Raw genomic sequence first — 21,472 nt, 5'->3', positions numbered from 1 at the left:
AAACAACAGCATAGTACATGAAGAAATTGATCAGAAGAGCAAGATTCTATTGAATTAAAGAGAAAAATAAAAGACAAGATAGCCACAGGACAAGAGAAGACAATTACCTACCATTACTAAGATAAGAGTTTTCATCATACCCCAAATTATATTTTGGAGTACATAATTATGCTAGTTGGAAAATGTATAATTCTCATTTTATACTGTTAATATAATCATTGTCAAATTATCTCCTTTGTAGTTTTCACAGAGTACTGACTTAGAAAATTCTTTCAGGTTGGGGTTGCTTTTCTGGGTCAATTGCTGTCAGCAGTTGCCGACATAAAGGGCCTTTATGCAAAACATACTATACAAAGCATTGCTTCTGTCTAGAATTGCATTATTATTCCATGCCCATTCTCCCTTAACTCTTATTAGATTACATAGGTCTATTTGCATTTATAATTTTCCATTTCAGTTTTACTACATAATATTTCAGGTCACATTTTTCATCCTGTAAAATTTTAGAAGTGATAAAGCATCCTGTCTTTATTCCTGTCCTTTTCTCTCCTAAACAGAATTATTTTCTTGTGTTCAGGAAAAGTATTTGATAAATACATTTTGCATTGTTATCAGTATTTGGTAATTGGAAGTATCTTCTGCCTTATACCATGCACAGCTAATGAATAACCATATAACCCCTGTCCTTGTTTATTAAGGAGTACTCGGACAAAATTGGTGACTGGTTACTTCCGACTTCACCAATGGGTACAGCAGGATAAGAGTTCTTCACTTCTATTAGGTAATATTTTTGCATGATAAATATTGAAAATAAAATTCAATAGATGACCTAGATTCCAAAGGTATAGTGTGACTCCTTAAAAAAAATGATGTATTGATAAATAGATCTATACATGTTTTTGAAAAAAATATTGAAATAATACATGATAATGATAATTTGGGTTCTCATTACATACTCCATAGATTTGAACAGCAACATTCATCTAGTTTTATACATGGAGCTTGTAAGAGAACATCATGTTAATGCAAAAAAAAAGGGGGTAGCAGAAATAATGTATATTTCCCTCCATGTCCCCCATGGTAGAAAATACTCAAATAAATTATTCATTGTTCTCTAAAAAGATTAATCTTGGAGGAATAATTTTTGAACGTACAAGTTTGGTTTCTGATATGCTGTGTAGGCACATTAGTCTCAAATTATTTATTTTTCCAGAATTATGGTTTTCACCAAATTCTTCTAGCCATCACTTTCTTGGGGAATTCCTTAATGCTAATCAAATATTCATTAATGGTGATCAAATAGGAAAAAAATTCAAATACAGTCATTTTGCCTGAGAATGTGTTATACTCATTATAGTTTATGTTATCTTCAAATACTCTTTATCCACAAGTTTCATTTTAAAGTGTAGTTATGGTCAGAACTGTGACAGTGTAAGAACATGACATCTAGAGTCTATATTTATTCTCCAATTCTGACGTCCCTAGTTATTTTTTCTAGTTTGCAAGTCAAAACAATATTTTCTTTTGTGAAGATAGCAGTTTTAACTGTTGTATAAATATCACACTGTCTATATTTCTTACATTTTAGCTGTCTGGTGTTTGAATGGGAGACTTTTTTGTTTTTACACAGGACTTAGAAAAAGACTGAAAATTATGGGCCAGGCTTGGAATAAGAGAATAATAATTAGTGTTGTTACCATGTGTAAAGTAGGTTAACCTTCTACTATTAATGAAATAATAAAGTATATAAACAGGGTAATATCATAACAATAATGTTATTGAATAGCATTCATTTAAACACATATAATTACTGTGTACATTTTACACATGATGTATACTTGTAAAATAGAGTGATGACATATTAAACATTCATATTATTATTATTATAGAAGCAATAGTGAATAGTTGAATATTATTAGGATTTTACCACTATGAAAGACAACTCAGTCTTCCTTCTATTTTTGTGTTAAATTTTCTTCATTTTGTCATCTCTATGTCAAGATAACATTATCTTTTATGCATCAAGGAAACAATAATTTTATGAGAATTCATAAAAGTGTGTGTGTTAGTTACTCAGTTGTATCCTCCTCTTTGCGATCCCATGGATTGTAGCCCATGAGACTCCTCTGTCCATGGAATTCTCCAGGCAAGAAAACTCCAGGAAAGAATCCCCTTCTCCAATAAAAGTAGTTAGGTCAATGGATATTTTTTCCAAATAATATATTAATTAATATATTAATAGTTTTCTATAAAAATGAAACATAAGTTTGTTGATCCATAGAAGCCCAAACAAAAGAATTATGAGTATATCAAGTGATTATTACTATGATGATGTGGTGTGTTATAAAGAAGGATGTTTGAGAGTATGGACTCTCAAGGCAGACTATATACTTTCAAATTTGGCTGTGCCATGTACTTACTTTGTGCCCTTAGCAAACTGCCTGACTTTAACCAGCCTCTTTTCCCAACTATAAATTAAGGACATGATCATAATGTAACTCCACAGGATTGTTGTTGTAAAGATTTGGTGAGAAATACTTATGGCTATGGGCTTCCCAGGTGGCTCAGCAGTAAAGAATCCACCTGCAATGCAAGAGATGTAGGTTCAATCTCTGGGTCAGGAAGATCTCCTTGGGAAGGAAATGGCAGCCCATCCCAATATTCTTGCCTGGGAAATTCCATGGACAGAGCAGCCTGGTGGACTACAGTACATGAGGTTGCAAGAGAGTCAGACATGACTTAGCAACTAAATGATGACTTAGGCCTGTGCCTAGCACATGGTGTTGTACACATGTTGGTTACTTTCATGTATCTATGTGTCATGATAAAGGCATTAGCTAACCCTCTGGTGGTAATCATTTTGCATGATATGTGTATCAAATCAACACACAGTACACCTTCAGTTTGTATAATGTTTTTATTACATCTCAATAAAACTGGAAAAAAGTAGACAAAAATAAATTTAATATTAAAATGCAAGTGAGTGATCTTTTAGTTTTAATGATATATATTTTGTTTATATTAATAGTGTGGTAATTATATTATCCTCAAATCCTCTCCAAATGTTTTCTTGTGTTTAAGGATGAGGTAATCATTTCAATCAAAGCTGATTCTATTTTAAATGACAAAGCCAAAATAGATAATAAAACACGCGATAAAGCACATTACAATAAATAGACAAATCATGCTTTCTTCATCATAGGATATAATTTACAAAGTCTGATTTTCCATAATTGTAGGATGAAGATGTTTTTTAACCTCTTTTTGTCTTTGTTCTCGTTGGAGAATAGGAGGGGAGGATGTACAAAAATTTTTGCTTAGCTTCTTTTTTAAATTTTAGTTACTGTATTTATTTTTGGCTGTGCTAGGTCTTTGCTGCTAAGAATGCTTTTCTCTAGATGCAGTGAGTGGGTGCTACTCTCTAGCTGTGGCGTGCAGGCTTCTCATTGTGGTGGCTTATTGCAGAGCACGGGCTCTATGGTATGTGGGTTTCAGCAGTTGGTGCACGTGGACTCATTAGCTGTGGTGCACAGGCTTAGTTGCTCCATGGCATGTGGGATCATCACAGATCAGGCATCAAACCTGTGTCTCCTACATTGGCAGGTGAGTTCTTTACCACTGAGCCAGAGAAGCACTGCTTAGCTTTTTATACTGGTTTTCTAACTAAACAAATCTAGCAATATGCTTCAAAGTATAGTTCATGAAATGTTCATCTAAGGGGAATGCCCTGAAAAATAAAGCCTGTGATCAAAAAGCACATTACTTGATAAACAATTTGAGAGGTTAACAAGCACATTGGTTTAGCACTGTTTTACTAATTATATTCCTCTTTTGCAAATCATAAGTCTGCTCTGCACAAAATTATTTAAAGACTCGTGGACCAGTATTCTATGCAACAGCCCTTATGAAAGCATCCTGTACAATCTTACATTGAGAACCTCTGATTCCACCACACAAATATCTAAGTAGAAACTCATTGAAGTCAGATATCACTTATTATGAGTCAAACATTTGCTGACTTACAGTAAATAAATCATACAACATTTTCCTCTTGCAATTTTCCTCTTCCTGTTGCTGGCTTTTTTTGGGCAGCATTGTGTGACTCACAGAATCAGTTTCCCAACTAGGGAATGAACTCCAGCCATGGCAGTAAAAACACCTAGTCCTAACTACTGGACAGCCAGGAAATCCCCTCATTTTGCAACATTAAGTTCAAATAATCTTTTTGTTTTTTCATATTATCTGGCTCATAAACAATAGAGAGCCAAAGCATCAACCAAGATTCTCCTGAGTAGTAAAGTGTAGGAGGTGCCCAGCAATCAAAGAAAAATGATCAAATGAAAGCACAAATTCAAATTGAAAATAAATTTTGGTAAATGTTTCTTTTCTTCTTGATTTCTACAGAAGATGTTCCTTAACTCTAAGATTGAAATCACTTATAAATATTTGGCTATCACTTATCAGGCTAGCTTTGATTTCCAGAAAATTGAAAATTTGTATCATGGAACATCTAAGAAAAGTTAAATTTAAGTGTAAAACTTTATGAGGTGAAGATTAAAATTTTAAAATTCCTATGCTAATATAAATTATTCTTTGCTTTGATGCCAAGGGTTGTGATTAGAAACATAAGCCATTATAATAATGTTGTAGTAAATGATACTATTTTCCCCCACTGAAGAATTTGTGTTTTATTTTTTCCTTTACTGAAAATTCCAAAATGCTTCATATCTATTGTCTTCAATTTTTTAAAGTTTAACACTTTTTGAACTCTTACTTTCTCTACCACATATTTACTCAGCCTGCATTGATGGTTATATACCTAGACTTGTCTCTGTACCATTTGGGACTGGAAGCCTTTAAACAAGGTGTCTCAGACTCTCTTAGCATTTAGACTAAGTTTTCAGGAAGGTTAGCTAAAGTTAGTACTTTTTCTAGATAGCATTCCATTAGGAATCAGAGGGTTTAACTCCATCTCCATTAAGTTTACAAGCAAGCAGACTTAGTTCAGTTCAGTTTAGTCACTGTCATGTACAACTCTTTGCGACCCCATGGACTGCAGCACTTCCCTCCAGGCTTCCCTGTTCACCACGAGCTCCTGGAGCTTGCTCAAACTCATGTCCATCAAGTCAGTGATGCCATTTAACTATCTAATCCTCTGTTGTCCCCTTCTCCTCCTGCCTCTATCTTTTCCAGGATCAATGTATTTTCTAATGGGTCGGCTCTTCACATCAAGTGGCCAAAGTATTATAGCTTCAGCTTCAGCATCAGCATCAGTCCTTCCAATGAATATTCAGGACTGATTTCTTTTACGATTGCCTGGTTTGATCTCCTTGCAGTCCAAGAGACTCTCAAGAGTCTTCTCCAACACCACAGTTCAAAAGCATAAATTCTTTGACTCTCAGATTTCTTTATAGTCCAACTCTCACATCCATACATGACTACTGGAAAAACCACAGCTTTGACTATACAGACTTCCTTAGCAAAGTACTGTCTTTGCTTTTTGATATACTGTTTAGATTTATCAAAGCTTTTCTTCCAAGGAGCAAATGTCTTTTAATTTCATGGCTGTAGTCACTATCTGCAGTGATTTTGGAGCCCAAGAAAATAAAGTCTATCACTGTTTCCATTGTTTCCCCATCTATTTGCCATGAAATGATGGGATTGGATACCATGATTTTCATTTTTTGAATGTTGAGTTTTAAACCAGCTTTTTTCACTCTCCTCAATCACCTGCATAAAGAGCCTCTTTAGTTTTCCTTTGCTTTCTGCCATTAGGGTGGTGATATCTGCATATCTGAGGTTATTGATATTTCTCCCAACTATCTTGACTCCAGCTTATGTTTCATCCAGTCCAGCATTTTGCATGATGTACTCTGCATATGGGCTTCCCTTGTGGCTCAGCTGCTGAAGAATATTCCTGCAATGTGGGAGACCTGAGTTCGATCCCTGGGTTGGGAAGATGCCCTGGAGAAGGGAAAGGCTACCCACTCCAGGATTCTGGCCTGGAGAATTCCGTGGACTGTATAGTCCATGGGGTTGCAAAGAGCCGAACACGACTGAAAAACTTTCACTTCACTCTACATATAAGTTAAATAAGCAGGATGACAATATATAGCCTTGTTGTACTCCTTTCCCAATTTTGAACCAGCCCATTGTTCCATGCCCGGTTCTAACTGTTGCTTCTTGACCTGCATACAGATTTGTCAGGAGGCAGATAAGGTGGTCTGGTATCCCCATATCTTTAAGAGTTTTCCATAGTTTGTTGTGATCCACACAATCAAAGGCTTTTCAATAGTCAATGAAGCAAATGTTTTTTTCTGGAACTCTCTTGCTTTTTCTATGATCCAACGAATGTTGACAATTTTATCTCTGGTTCCTCTGCCTGTTCTAAATCCAATTTTAACATCTGGAAGTTCTTGATTCACATACTGTTGAAGCCTATCTTGGAGAATTTTGAGCATAACTTTGCTAGCATGTGAGATGAGTGCAATCGTGTGGTAGTTTGAACACTTTGGCATTGTCTTTCTTTGGGAATAGAAGGAAAACTGACCTTTTCCAGGCCTGTGGCCACTGCAGAGTTTCCCAAATTTGCTAGAAGTCCTAAGAGCCAGACAATTAAATATTCAATTGTAGTTTTGGTCTTAAATATATTATAAAAAGTAGCAGTTTAATAGAAATACATATTAAGGATACTTGATGTAAATCAGTTTTTCAGGAAGGTTTTAGGCAAATGAAGCTGTGATAGAAGTGCACACAGTCTAAAACGGTAATATTGAAAGCATAGTGTGCTCAAAAAGAACACAAGATGAGAGTGGAAAATTCCTCTAAGAGGGTAAAATTCCATGTGACTTAATATTATGATGTGGTAGAAGATTAAGCTGTGTAAGGGAGGGCATGTTAAGCCAAGTTTAAAATTAATTATAAGCAGAAATAACTTCAAGCATGGGTGCATTATAATGACATTATATTGCAGAGTAATTTAACTGATTTGCAATTGAAAATTTATTTTGAGTGAAGTAGGTTTTGAAACAAAGAGAATATTGAAAGAGTGACTGAACAAATAAGAAAATGACTTCTCATTGCCATGTACTCTATTTTTTTTAAACTTGAAAAGCAGATTTTATTATATGTATAGTTGTACTTATTTTTCTTTAGTATTTTCCAGGTAATTAGGTACACTTTTGTTCCATTATTTTAAACAGCTACATAATATTTCATGTAATAAATGACTGGATTAAATTACTATTGTGGTTACAAAAAACATTTAATATGTTAACACTGAATAAAAATTTAGATATGCAGGACAGTACTGTTAACTATAGGCACAACGTTGCATAGCAGACCTCTATAACTGATTCATATTGAATATTGGAAAACATTATGTTGTTTTGAATAGCAACATTTTTCCCACCCAAACCCCTGCCAACTACCATTTTATCCTGCTTCTATGAGTCTGAATAGCCTTTCACTTAGCCTTCATTATGGTCCAGCTCTCACATCTATACATGACTACTGGAAAAACCTTAGGTTTGACTATGTGGACCTTTGTCAGCAAAGTGCTGTCTCTGCTTTTTAATATGTTGCCTAGGCTGGTCATAACTTTTCTTCCAAGGAGCAAGCCTCTTTTAATTTCATGGTTGCAGTCACCATCTGCAGTGATTTTGGAGCCCAGGAAAATAAAATCTGTCACTGTTTCCATTGTTTCCCGATCTGTTTGCCATGAAGTGGTGGGATTGGATGTCATGAAGTGGTGGGATTGGATGCCATGATCTTCGTTTTGTGAGTGTTGAGTTTTAAGCCAGCTTATTTCACTCTCTTCTTTAACCTTCATCAAGAGGTTCTTCAGTTCCTCTTTACTTTCTGCCATTAGAGTGGTTTCATCTTCATATCTGAGGTTGTTGACATTTCTTCTGACTCTCTTGATTCCATCCTGTGATTCATCCAGCCCAGCATGTCACATCATGTACTCTGCATAGAAAAATTTACAGAGTGACAATATACAGCTTTGATTTATTCCGTTCCCAATATGAACCAGTCTGTTGTTCCATGTCTGGTTCTAACCGTTGCTTCTTGACCTGCATACAAGTTTCTCAGGAGACAGATAAAGTGTCGAGTATTCCCATCTCTTAGAATTTTCCACAGTTTTCTGTGATCCACACAGACAAAGGCTTTAGCACAGTCAATGAAGCAGAAGTGGATTTTTTTTCTGGAATTTCTTTGCTTTCTCTGTGATCCAATAGTAATTGGCAAGTTGATCTCTGGTTCCTCTGCCTTTTCTAAATCCAGCTTGTACATGTGGAATTTCTCAATTCACATAGTGCTGAAGGCTAGCTTGAAGGATTTTGAGCATGACCTTGCTAGCATGTGAAATGAGTGCAATTGTGCAGTAGCTTGCACATTCTTTGGCATTGCCTTTCTTTGAGATTGGAATGAAAACTGACCTTTTCCAGTCCTGTGGCCACTGCTGGAATCATGTAGAATTTGTCCTCTGTAACTGGCTTATTTCACTTGGCATGATGTTTTCAAGGTTCATCCAAGTTATTATATATTATAGGATTCCTCTTTTATAATGCTAAGTTATATATTTAGCCATATATATATATATATATATATATATATATATATATATATATGGGAGAAGGAAATGGCAACCCACTCCAGTACTTTTGCCTGGAAAATCCCATGGACGGAAAAGCCTGGTAGGCTGCAGCCCATGGGGTCGCTAGGAGTGGGACACGACTGAGTGACTTCACTTTCACTTTTCACTTTCATGCATTGGAGAAGGAAATGGCAACCCACTCCAGTATTCCTGCCTGGAGAATCCCAGGGACAGGGGAGCCTGGTGGGCTGCCATTTATGGGGTTGCACAGAGTCGGACACGACTGAAGCGACTTAGCAGCAGCAGCATATATATACACACACCTTTTATACACACACACACACACACACACACACATATATATATCTGTGTATATACTATATAGTATATACACAGATATACTAAGATTGACTATTATTTAGGTGGTATACAAGTTCATTTTTAAAATAATTAATATCGAGCTGCTAATTTCAGCACATTCTACTTAACATTCATTAGTATTTAGGAAGTTTGACATCTGCAGTCTCGAAAGCTAGATTTATTGATTTATTGGGCTGAAAATCCTGCATGCAAAATTATCAACTCCCTATGCAAATAGTGTAAAATCCACATAAGATGGCTTGTTGCTTTGTTTTACATAATGTTGTTCCCTCCAATCTATTACTGTGTGAATTGTTTGAAGTGCGTGTGGGCTCAGTCTGCTCAGTCATGTCTGACTCTTTGTGACCCCATGGACTGTAGCCCACCAGGCTCCTCTGTGCATGGAATTTTCAAGACAAGAATACTGGAGTGTGCTGTCACACCCTCCTCTAGGGGATCTTCCTGACCCGGGGATTGAACCCACATCTCCTGCATTGGCAGGCAGATTCTTTATCACTGAGCCACTTAGGAAGTCCCATTGTTTGAAATAACCAAACTCAATTGAAAATGTTAACATTTTAAAAAAGTATTTGTTTTGGAACTCTTTTTGAGAATTTAAGTGAAAAGGTCATTTTTGCTGAGTTTTTGCTAATAATGATAAATGTCTTGCTTGATAATTGATTACCTTGTTCACCTCTCAGTTTCTTAAGTTTGCAAAAGTTCATAACAAATGGAAACCTGCAATTATAATAAAGGACAAAATAAACTGAAAAATTAATAATTGAACAAACAATTTGGGAATGCATAGAATTTTAAAACCACTCAAAATTTCTCTGAATAGTAGTCCTGAAAATAATAACATTGACATCTCAATCATCTAAGTTGACATTTCCAGGTTTTTTCTGTATGGATAAAACTGACTAGATAGTTTCTTTACAAGGTCCATTATACTCAGTATTTTTTAAGTACATGTTATTTATGTGCTATACATATTTAGAATAGTTACATGTAAGATTTCCATTTATTCAACACAATTTTAAGAAGTCCTCATGTCAAAGCACATTTCAGATCAGTGTATTATAGCATTCTCTAAAAAATAGAGAACGTTCCTGACACGTTCATGAAAGTCCTTTAGGTGACAAATTATGGGTCTAGAATTCATCAGTGAGTATCTTACCTTTAAATTAGACACTGATAGACAAATCTGCTCTAAAGAAAGAAGAGACTTGGCACCTAATTTTATTCCAAACTAAAAGATTTCTGAAGAAAAAAGAAACTACCCTAACAAAATTGAGGACGTAATAACTTTTAAGGTCAATTTTGTAGACAGTCTCAAGGAATAATTTGAGTTGTATTTTAATCACCTATTGTTGAGGTTTAGATGCTTTGTACTCCCCAAGGAGTTCCATGGATATCTTGAAGACATCATGTATCTTTTTGCTCTAAACTCAAATTTAAAGCAGTCTGTAAAATATTGCTGTATTAAAAGAGCAATTGTTAATTACTCTTAGGGTACTCATTTTCCTTTTCTAATTTCTACTCTTAATTAAAAAAAGACTCTTGGTTCTTGAATATGGTATGAATTTTTTGGTATTTGGTTTTATCTTCACGTGTCAATCTGATTTTTTCCCTCATATTTTCTTCAAATTTAATTTTATATATATTCATATAGACTCATATTTGCCATCAATTAACTCTGCCTGGCCTATTCTGAGTTAAATAATGCAGGTTCTATACATAAATGTCAAAATACTTCTATTATTTTTTCCTATCTCCTTTGAGAAATCCTGTATGAGCTAAATAGTAGAATTAAACACTTTATTTATCCTTGTCACTTTCTCAACATGATTCTTATTTCAAAGCAGTACACTCCCACTCCTAGAATTAAAACTGAATGCTTAGTGCAGAGTACAATATAATTGACAAGCAAGCTTTTCCAGATCCTTTCTGAGACTAAGTACTAGGTCTGAGCTTCCATTAATGTAGTACTTAGCTTAATAGTTTTGAGAATTCTATCTCTGGTTCTTGTGAATACTTCAATAACAATATAATACTATCTCTTCTCCAACTCATTCCATCCATTTCTTTTCTAATTATAATTAAAATTACTTTATCAAAATTCATCACCAATTACAAGAAAATGCATGTCTGAAAATTTTCTCAGTGTACAATAAGATGTGTGGAGAACAAATCAATCTTGAATTCCCTGAGTCTGACCTTGTATTGATTAGCCTGACTACTATTGTCTTTCTTTCCTGTGATGAACTTACCTACTGAAAGTACTGCTAACAATGGCATTAACATATTAATAATTCTGAAAATGTAAGATTATATATTCATTTATTCTCTACTTTCCTTCTGATAGTAATTTGTTCATTATTGCATTGTTACAATTACCACATTCTCATGATTATAACACAGTTTCTGACACCACTTGTATTTTGATTGTTCTTTCTGTTAATAAATTGATCCATTTTACAAACCTCTATAGTCCAGTCCTTGTATTAGGAAAAAGGGATATAGAGACAAATAAGGTGTAATCTCTGTCATCAGAGAACTGAGACTGGTTAAGTGATTAATAAGAAATCAGTAATTAGATAATTGTAACATTATTTTGATTTTCTTGCTGCACTGAGATTCTTTTACTTTAGAACATTTAAATTATTAAATTAGGTCAAAGTGTTGCACAATGTTTCAAAAACTTGAGGATATAATTGCATTCTCATCAACTGCATGTTGAATATTACTATAATGAAATGTAATGGACTATCTCTGGGTCATGCTAAAATATTTTTATGGTGATATCATTAATAAAATGTCTACCAAGTTTTCTTTAATTTTACATCCCACTATTATTTAAATATGAGCAATATATTAACACACTCTCTTGGAGATTTTACTTGGAAATAATCTTTCAGATTTTTTAATTGTATTAATTTTGTTCTATAAAAATATATCCCATAGTTTATTAACATTGTTATAAAAATATATTCTCTCATCTAGCCAAGATGGAGTAACCACTACAGGAATATATATTCAGTAAAAATGAATATAAAAATTGGGGAAAATACTTAAGACAACTATTTTTCAATGTTCAGGCAGTGTTGGAATTTTATGCCTGAAAGAGGAGGGAAATAATATATGTTGAGCAACCTATGAATGTTGGCTTTATAGTTGACTTTACCCTTCAGATTTTTAGTTCAGGGATGGGAAACAGTGGTATCTCTGAGCTGGAAAAGTAGAACTTGGAGTTCAGGGCCAGTCAAGTAGCTGTAGTTTGTGACGTTAGGTTACTAGTAAACAGGATCCTACTCAGAAAAGGAGCTCCAAATATTGACTTTAAGGATCCTTTCTATTTCTGACTGAATAGTAAAATGATGTATGCAAAACAGTCTTCCATGAGGTTTGACAGAGGACAGTTACTGGGGAGTAGGGACCCAGATCACCCCACTCCAGTACTCTTGCCTGGAAAATCCCATGGACGGAGGAGCCTGGTAGGCTGCAGTCCGTGGGGTCGCTAAGAGTCGGAAACGACTGAGCGACTTCATTTTCACTTTTCACTTTCATGCACTGGAGAAGGAAATGGCAACCCACTCCAGTGTTCTTGCCTGGAGAATCCCAGGGACGGGGGAGCTTAGTGGGCTGCCATCTATGGGGTCACACAGAGTCGGACACGACTGAAGCGACTTAGCAGCAGCAGCAGCAGCAGCAGGGACCCAGATGAAGTGCTTAGAGGTCAAAAATACTGGCAGAAATGGGAATTTTGATGAAACAAAATGCAGAGACCTCACTTGAATAATGCAGGCTCTCAGTGGAGATTCCAGATAATACCGTTTTAAATAAGATTATTTTTGAAAGAGTGAAACTTAATGTAAACTGTAGACTTTGGATGATAATGATGTGACAATATAGTATAGTTTCATCAGTTGTAAAAATGTACCACTCTGGAGGAAGATGTTGCTAATGCTTGAGTAGTTGCATGTGTGGTTTAGGGAGTACATGAGAAATTTCTATACCTTCCTCTCAGTGTTTCTGTGAACCTAAATTTGCTCTAAAAAAGTAAAGACCTGAAAACCAAAAATGTGATAGCAGTGATGGTACACTACTTCCAAAGTTATATCATAAAAGGTTATATAGGACTTCTACCTGGCTTCTTCTGTCTTGCGGCACTTATCTTTGGGTCCAGGTATTGCGCTCTAAGGAAACACAAACTACCTCTATAATCAGAGGCCCTTTGAAGAATGAGAACTGAGGCCCCTGTTTAACAGTCACTGTCAACAACTAGACAAGTGAGTGCATGAACCTTTAACAATTCCGGTACTTGGTCTTTGATTCTTTAACCTGAGGCCATAGAGACAATAGAACTTATACAAGGAATCCCCACTTTGTCCTTTTCAGTGTTCTGATTGATGGTGGCAATGTATGACTATTTAGTGATGATAAATTTGCAGATAATCTATTACAATACCACAAAAATTCCATCTTTGTGCTGACCATTGTCATTGTCAAATTTACTTCTCTAATGACCCACCTTAAGTTCCATTTTCCAACAATAAAACAATTAACCAACTTACAACATCAGCATGTTTGTCATTTTCTTGCTTCATTGTACACATCTCTTCATTGTAAATACCTCATTGAATTCAGTTATCTGTACTTATGTAGCTTATTTAATCAGCGGGAAAAAAAAAAAATTAACCATGCTGACTGATCTCATCTTTAAATCAGGACCACCATGTCCAGTGAGACTTTTAATATCTATTCAGAGCATTTAAAAAGAGGTCATTTTATTGTATCATGTCTAATAAATGACATGATGTCTTGGATACCATTTAATACAGGTAATACTGCAACTTATAGGTATATCTTAGTTTAATAGCTGTCTTCTAATGGGTGGTACTTTTGATCCATTTCTTTTCCTATAGCTCCATGAAAATTAAATTTAGTTAAATTATGTTTTATTAAAGTATATCTTAATTTTATAGTACTAGTATTAACAGATATAAAGCATTACTTTAAGGTTTCCGCATTTCTTAATTCCTTTAAATTCATATTAAATGAAAATAAAGCAAAATACTCAATTCTTAAACTTTTTGCAGTTTCATCAAAAGAAAATGGTATTACAAAACAGAAAAAAGTTACATAATTCTACTTAAGAAAAAAATGAAGGATCTTAAGGCAATATATTATTTAGATCAAATACTGCAATAAATTACAAGTGATTGCAATTTTTATCTATAATACTTCTACCCCTGTACAGCATGTTAATTCTAATCTATTTGAGAACATTATTCAACTATAATACCAGTCTTCCATAAAATATAATGTATAAAATATAATTAAAACATGCATTTTTAGCAATGCAGCAAAGCAAATAACTCACATGGTTTAATAGTATAACAAATTATTAAAACATAGAAATTATTTATTATATAAATTTTGAACCATTTCCTAATATAATTGCCAAATCCTGTGAAGTGTACTGGATTCTGTGATATTTTACCTAGGGTTTTTCATTTGTACTAGAAAAGTTATATTTATATATATATTTTTTTTCAGAAATCAATATTAAATCAATGCTTCTTTGTGTTTTACTCTTTATAATAACCTATATGGACTTAGAGTCATTTCTGATTAGGGGACAAATTTTCTGAAACTCTATATAATAAGTTATCACAATAGAGACATCTTGTACAGGTGGGATGCCAGGGAAAGACAAATAGTTTGAAGTAAAAAATGATAAAGGGAGCTCACAGAGATATACATCAGACAAGTCAAAACCTTCATGGTTCAGTGAAGGCTCCTGGCAAAATCATTTAACACACAGCTTTAAAGTATTATAGAAAAAATATTTTTACTTAAACAGAAGCTATGGTCTAGTGATATATGATCTATAGTTTGATTGATTTCTTTTAAAATTAGCAGTATATTCGGCTGAAAATGGAGAACCAACAGAAGTGTTAACGTAATTTATACAGGCTGCAAATGTTAAGTAGTTTTATTCATTGTGGGAATAAATCTATCCCACTGTTTCAAACTATCAATTAAGTTGATGGCTAAAATTCATTAAAATAGATGTATAGCATGCTATTCACGACAAGCAAATGCTCCATCTATCACTACTAAGTAAATGATTGTAAGAAAAAAAAAGATATAGAAAAGATGGCACTTTAGCTTTCAATTTACCTCAGATTAGAGAAAGAATAGATGGTTAACTTGCATTGTAAATAAGCACAGAAATACTATAAATGTTCCAAGAATTCTCAGTGTGTTTTTTTAACTTACTTCACTATTTTAATTAACAAATCTGTACAATCTTAATTTGTATAAGTGCATACAAAGGGAACCATTTATTACCTGTAAAAATTTTCCCGGTCATAGTTTTAAATATTTATAAGGCTGAAGAAAAACTCAAGTGATAGAAGTTGTAATAAAAAAGTGTTAAGAATCTATACAAAAATTAATTGAAATATAACTGTTATTATTTTATACATGACATTGAGATCCAGAGAGGGTACTATAAGTCTATAATCACCCACTCCTATTTTGAGTTAAGATTTTAACTCATATCTGTATTATGTAAAAACATATGCACATTCCCAAGTGTATCACCATCTCATGTAAAACCATTTAAATCAATAAGATTAGCCATCAGAAAAAAATTTTCTCACAAAAAATTTTATAATTTCTAAGAAAAATACTACATTTCACAAATTTCATTAACTATCATTTAAAAATAGAATTCATGATGCTGTTTCACTATAAAAGAAAACTTTAATTTACCTAAATAATATGTTGATTCTCTTTTGTGTTTTGATTTTTTAAATTTTTTTATTGCAAGATATTTTCTTTACAATATTGTGCTGGTTTTTGCCATACATCAGCATGAATCAGCCACAGGTATACATATGTCCCCTCTCTCTTGAGCCTCCCTCCCATCTCAAACCCCATCCTACCTCTCTAGGTTGTCACAGAGCACTAGATTGAGCTCCCTCTGTCAAAGAGCAGACTCCCACTGACTATGCATTTTACATATGGTAATGTATATGTTTCCATGCTACTGTCTCAATTCATCGCACCCATTCCCTCCCACACTGTATCCACAAGTCTCTTCTCTATGTCTGTATCTCTACTGCTGCCCTGCAAATAGGTTCATCAATACCATCTTTCTAGATTCTATCAGTCAGTTCAGTCGCTCAGTCGTGTCCGACTCTGTGACCCCATGAATCGCAGCAAGCCAGGCCTCCCTGTCCATCACCAACTCCAAGAGTTCACTCAGACTCATGTCCATCGAGTCAGTGATGCCATCCAGCCATCTCATCCTCTGTCGTCCCCTTCTCCTCCTGCCCCCAATCCCTCCCAGCATCAAAGTCTTTTCCAATGAGTCACCTCTTCGCATGAGGTGGCCAAAGTACTGGTGTTTCAGCTTAAGCATCATTCCTTCCAAAGAAATCCCAGGGCTGATCTCCTTCAGAATGGACTGGTTGGATCTCCTTGTAGTCCAAGGGACTCTCAAGAGTCTTCTCCAACACCACAGTTCAAAAGCATCAATTCTTCGGCGCTCAGCCTTCTTCACAGTCCAACTCTCACATCCATACATGACCACAGGAAAAACCATAACCTTGACTAGACAGACCTTTGTTGGCAAAATAGTGTCTCTGCTTTTGAATATGCTATCTAGGTTGGTCACAACTTTTCTTCCAAGGAGTAAGCGTCTTTTAATTTCATGGCTGCAGTCACCATTTGCAGTGATTTTGGACCCCAGAAAAATAAAGTCTGACACTGTTTCCACTGTTTCCCCATCTATTTCCCAAGAAGTGATGGGACCGGATGCCACGACCTTCGTTTTCTGAATGTTGAGCTTTAAGACAACTTTTTCATTCTCCTCTTTCACTTTCATCAAGAGGCTTTTTAGATCCTCTTCACTTTCTGCCATAAGGGTGGTGTCATCTGAATATCTGAGGTTATTGATATTTCTCCCAGCAATCTTGATTCCAGCTTGTGTTTCTTCCAGTCCAGCGTTTCTCATGATGTATTCTGCATATAAGATAAATAAGCACAGTGACAATATACAGCCTTGACATACTCCTTTTCCCATTTGGAACCAGTCTGTTGTTCCATGTCCAATTCTAACTGTTGCTTCCTGACCTGCATACAGATTTCTCAAGAGGCAGGTCAGGTGGTCTGGTATTCCCATCTCTTTCAGAATTTTCCACAGTTTATTGTGATCCACACAGTCAAAGGCTTTGGCATAGTCAATAAAGCAGAAATAGATGTTTTTCTGGAACTCTCTTGCTTTTTTGATGATCCAGCTGATGTTGGCAATTTGATCTCTGGTTCCTCTGCCTTTTCTAAATCCAGTTTGAACATCAGAAAGTTCACGGCTCATGTATTGCTGAAGCCTGGCTTGGAGAATTTTAAGCATTACTTTACTAGCATGTGAGATGAGTGCAATTGTGTGGTAGTTTGAGCATTCTTTTGCATAGCCTTTCTTTGGGATTAGAATGAAAAGTGACCTTTTCAAGTCCTGTGGACACTGCTGAGTTTTCCAAATTTGCTGGCATATTGAGTGCAGCACTTTCACAGCATCATCTTTCAGGATTTGAAATAGCTCAACTGGAATTCCATCACCTCCAGTAACTTTGTTCATAGTGATGCTTTCTAAGGCCCACTTGACTTCACATTCTAGGATGTCTGGCTCTAGGTCAGTGATCACACCATCGTGATTATCTGGGTCGTGAAGATCTTTTTTTGTACAGTTCTTCTGTGTATTCTTGCCATCTCTTCTTAATATCTTCTGCTTCTGTTAGGTCCATACCATTTCTGTCCTTTATCAAGGCCATCTTTGCATGAAGTGTTCCCTTGGTATCTCTAATTTTCTTGAAGAGATCTCTAGTATTTCCCATTCTTTTTTTTTCCATTTGTCTTTCCTTTCTAACTTACTTTATACAATAGGCTCTAGGTTCATCCACCTCATTAAGACTGATTCAAATGTGTTCTTTTTTAAAGCTGAGTAACCTTCCATTGTATATGCGTAAGAGAATTCTGTATCCATTCATATGTAGATGGACATTTAGGCTGCTTCCTTGTCTTAGCTATTGTAAAAAGTGCTACAATGAACACTAGGGTACATGTGTCTCTTTCATTTATGGTTTTCTCAGGGTATATGCCCAATAGTGGGATTTCTGGGTCATATGGTAGTTCTAGTTCTAGTTTTTGAAAGAATCTCCATACTGTTCTCCACAGTGGTTGTATCAATTTACATTCCCACCAACAGTGCAAGAGGGTTCCGTTTTTTCCACATCCTCTTCAGCATTTATTGTTTGTAAATGTTTTAATGATGGGCCTTCTGACTGGTGTGAGATGATACCTCATTTTACTTTTGATTTGCATTTCTCTAGTAATGATGGTGTTGAGCATCTTTTCATGTGTTTTGTTGGCCATCTGTATGCCTGCTTTGGCATACATCTCTTTGGAGAAACAATCTGTTTGGAGAAACAGATCTGTTTCGGTCTTTGGAGAAACATCTGTTTAGGTCTTCTGCCCATTTTTTGATTGGGTTGTTTTTCTGGTATTGAGCTGCATAATATGCTTGTATATTTTGGAGATTAATCTTTTGACAGTTTCATTTGCACTCATTTTCTCTCATTCTGAGGGTTGTTTTTTAATCTTGTTTATTGTTTCGTTTGCTATAAGAAAGCTTTAGATTTAATTAAGTCCTGTGTATTTAGTTCCATTTTTATTTCCATTACTCTAGAGGTAGATCAAAGAGAATCTTGCTGTGATATATGCCAAAGAGTGTCCTGCCTATATTTTCGTCTAAGAATTTAAAAATTCTGGCCTTATACTTAAATCTTTAATCCATTTTTAGTTTATTTTTGTGTATGGTGTTACAAAGTGTTCTAGTTTCATTCTTTGACATGTAGCTATCCAGTTTTCCCAGCACCACTTATTTCAGAGGCTAGCTTTTCTCCATTGTATATTGTTGCCTCTCTTGTCAAAAATAAGGTGCCCGTAGGTGTTTGGGTTTTTCTCTGGGCATTCTATCTTGGTCTATTGGTCTATGTTTCTGTTTTTGTGCCAGTACCATACTGTTTTAATGACAGTAGTTTTGCAGTATAGTCTGAAGTCAGGAAGGTTGATTCCTCCAGCTCCATTTTCCTTTCTCAAGATTGCTTTGCTTATTTGGGGTCTTTCATGTTTCCATACAAATTGTGAATTTTCTTTTTTAATTTTAGTTGTGAAAAATACCATTGGTAGTTTGATAGGGATTATTTTGAATCTGTAGATTACTTTTGGTAGTATAGTCATTTTCACAATATTGATGTTTCCAATCCAAGAACACAATATTTCTTTCTGTTTGTGTCATCTTTAATTTCATTCATCAGTGACTTAGAGTTTTCTGCAAACATGTCCTTTGTTTCTTTAGGTAGAGGATGGAGAAGCCTGGTAGGCTGCAGTCCATGGGGTCACTAAGAGTTGGGCACGACTGAGCAACTTCACTTTCACTTTTCACTTTCATGCATTGGAGAAGGAAATGGCAACCCACTCCAGTGTTCTTGCCTGGAGAATCCCAGGGACAGGAGCCTGGTGGGCTGCCGTCTACGGGATTGCACAGTTGGACACGACTGAAGCGACTTAGCAGCAGCAGCAGCAGCATCCCTACATATTTTATTCTTTTTGTTGCAATGGTGAATGGGATTGTTTCCTTAACTTCTCTTTCTGATTTTTCAGTGTTAGTGTATAGGAACGCAAGAGATTTCTCTGTGTTAATTTTATATCCTGCAACTTCATGATTTTCATTGATTAGTAATTTTCTGATGGGATCTTCAGGGTTTTTGATGTATAACATCATGTCATCTGCAAATAGTGAGAGTTTTCCTTCTCTTTTCCAATTTGGATTCCTTTTATTTCTTTTTCTTCTCTGATTGCTGTGGCTAGGATTCCCAAAACCATATTGGATACTAATATTGAGAGTAGGCACTCTTATCTTTTTCCTGATCTTAGAGGAAACGCTTCGTTTTTCACCATTGAGAATAATGTTTACTGTGGATTTGTTGTATATGGCCTTTATTATGCTGAGGTAGGGATTACCCAACTAGCTCAGTTTGTAAACAATCTGCCTGCAATGCAGGACCCTGGTTCAATTCCTGGGTTGGGAAAATCCACGGGAGAAGGGATAAGCTAGCCACTCCAGAATTCTTGGGCTTCTCTTGTGGCTCATCTGGTAAAGAATCCACCTGCAATGCTGGAGACCTGGTTTCTATCCCTGGGTTGGGAAAATCCCCTGGCAAAGGGAAAGGCTACCCACTCCAGTATTCTGGCCTAGAGAATTCCATGGACTATAAAGTCCATGGGGTCACAAAGAGTAGGACATGACTGAATGACTTTCACTTTCACTTCACTTCAGGTTCCTTCTATGCTTACTTTCTGGAGTGTTTTTATCATAAATGTGTGTTGAATTTTGTAGGAAGCTTTTTCTGCATCTATTGAGGTGATCATATGATTTTTATCTTTCAGTGTGTTGATGTGGTGTATCACATTGATTGATTTGTGTATGTTTAAGAATTTTTGCATCCCTGGGGTAAATCCCACTTGATCATGATATACGATCCTTTTACTGTGTTGTTGGATTCTGTTTGCTAGAATTCTGTTGAGGATTTTTGCATCTATGTTCATCAGTGATATTGGCCTGTAGTTTTATTTTTTTGTGGTATCTTTGTCTGGTTTTCATATCAGGGTGATGGTGGCCTCATAGAATGAGTTTGGGAGTTTTCGTTCCTCTGAAATTTTCTAGAAGAGTTTGAGGAGGAAAGATGTTAGCTCTTCCCTAAACTTATGCAGAATTCACCTGTGAGGCAATCTGACCCTGGGCTTTTGTTTGTTGGAAGACTTTTTTTGATTGCAGTTTCAATGTCAATTCTTCTGATTGGTCTGTTCATGCTAATTTAATTGAAATATTATTGTTATCACTATTTTATACAAGGAATTGAGATCCAGAGAAGGCAACCATAATCACCTACTCCTATTCTGAGTTAAGATTTTAATTCAAATCTGTATCATGTAAAAACATACACATTTTCCCAAGTGTCTCATTGTTTCATGTAAGATGATTTTCAATGATAGTACATCAATAAGGTTCAGTTCAGTTCAGTTACTCAGTTGTGTCTGACTCTTTGCAACACCATGAATTGCAGCATGCCAGGCCTCTCTGTCCATCACCAACTCCCGGAGTTCACTCAAACTCACGTCCATTGAGTGGGTGATGCCATCCAGCCATAGCATCCTCTGTTGTCCCCTTCTCCTCCTGCCCCCAATCCCTCCAAGCATCAGAGTCTTTTCCAATGAGTCAACTCTTTGAATGAGGTAGCCAAAGTATTGGAGTTTCAGCTTTAGCATCAGTCCTTCCAATGAACACCCAGGACTGATCTCCTTTAGAATGGACTGTTTGGAACTCCTTGCAGTCCAAGGGACTCTCAAGAATCTTCTCCAACACCACAGTTCAAAGGCATC

The sequence above is a fragment of the Bos taurus genome, chromosome 17, assembly GCF_002263795.3.
Source record: "Bos taurus isolate L1 Dominette 01449 registration number 42190680 breed Hereford chromosome 17, ARS-UCD2.0, whole genome shotgun sequence".
NCBI classification, from domain to species: Eukaryota; Metazoa; Chordata; class Mammalia; order Artiodactyla; family Bovidae; genus Bos; species Bos taurus.
Note: the sequence above shows the minus strand (reverse complement) of the source record.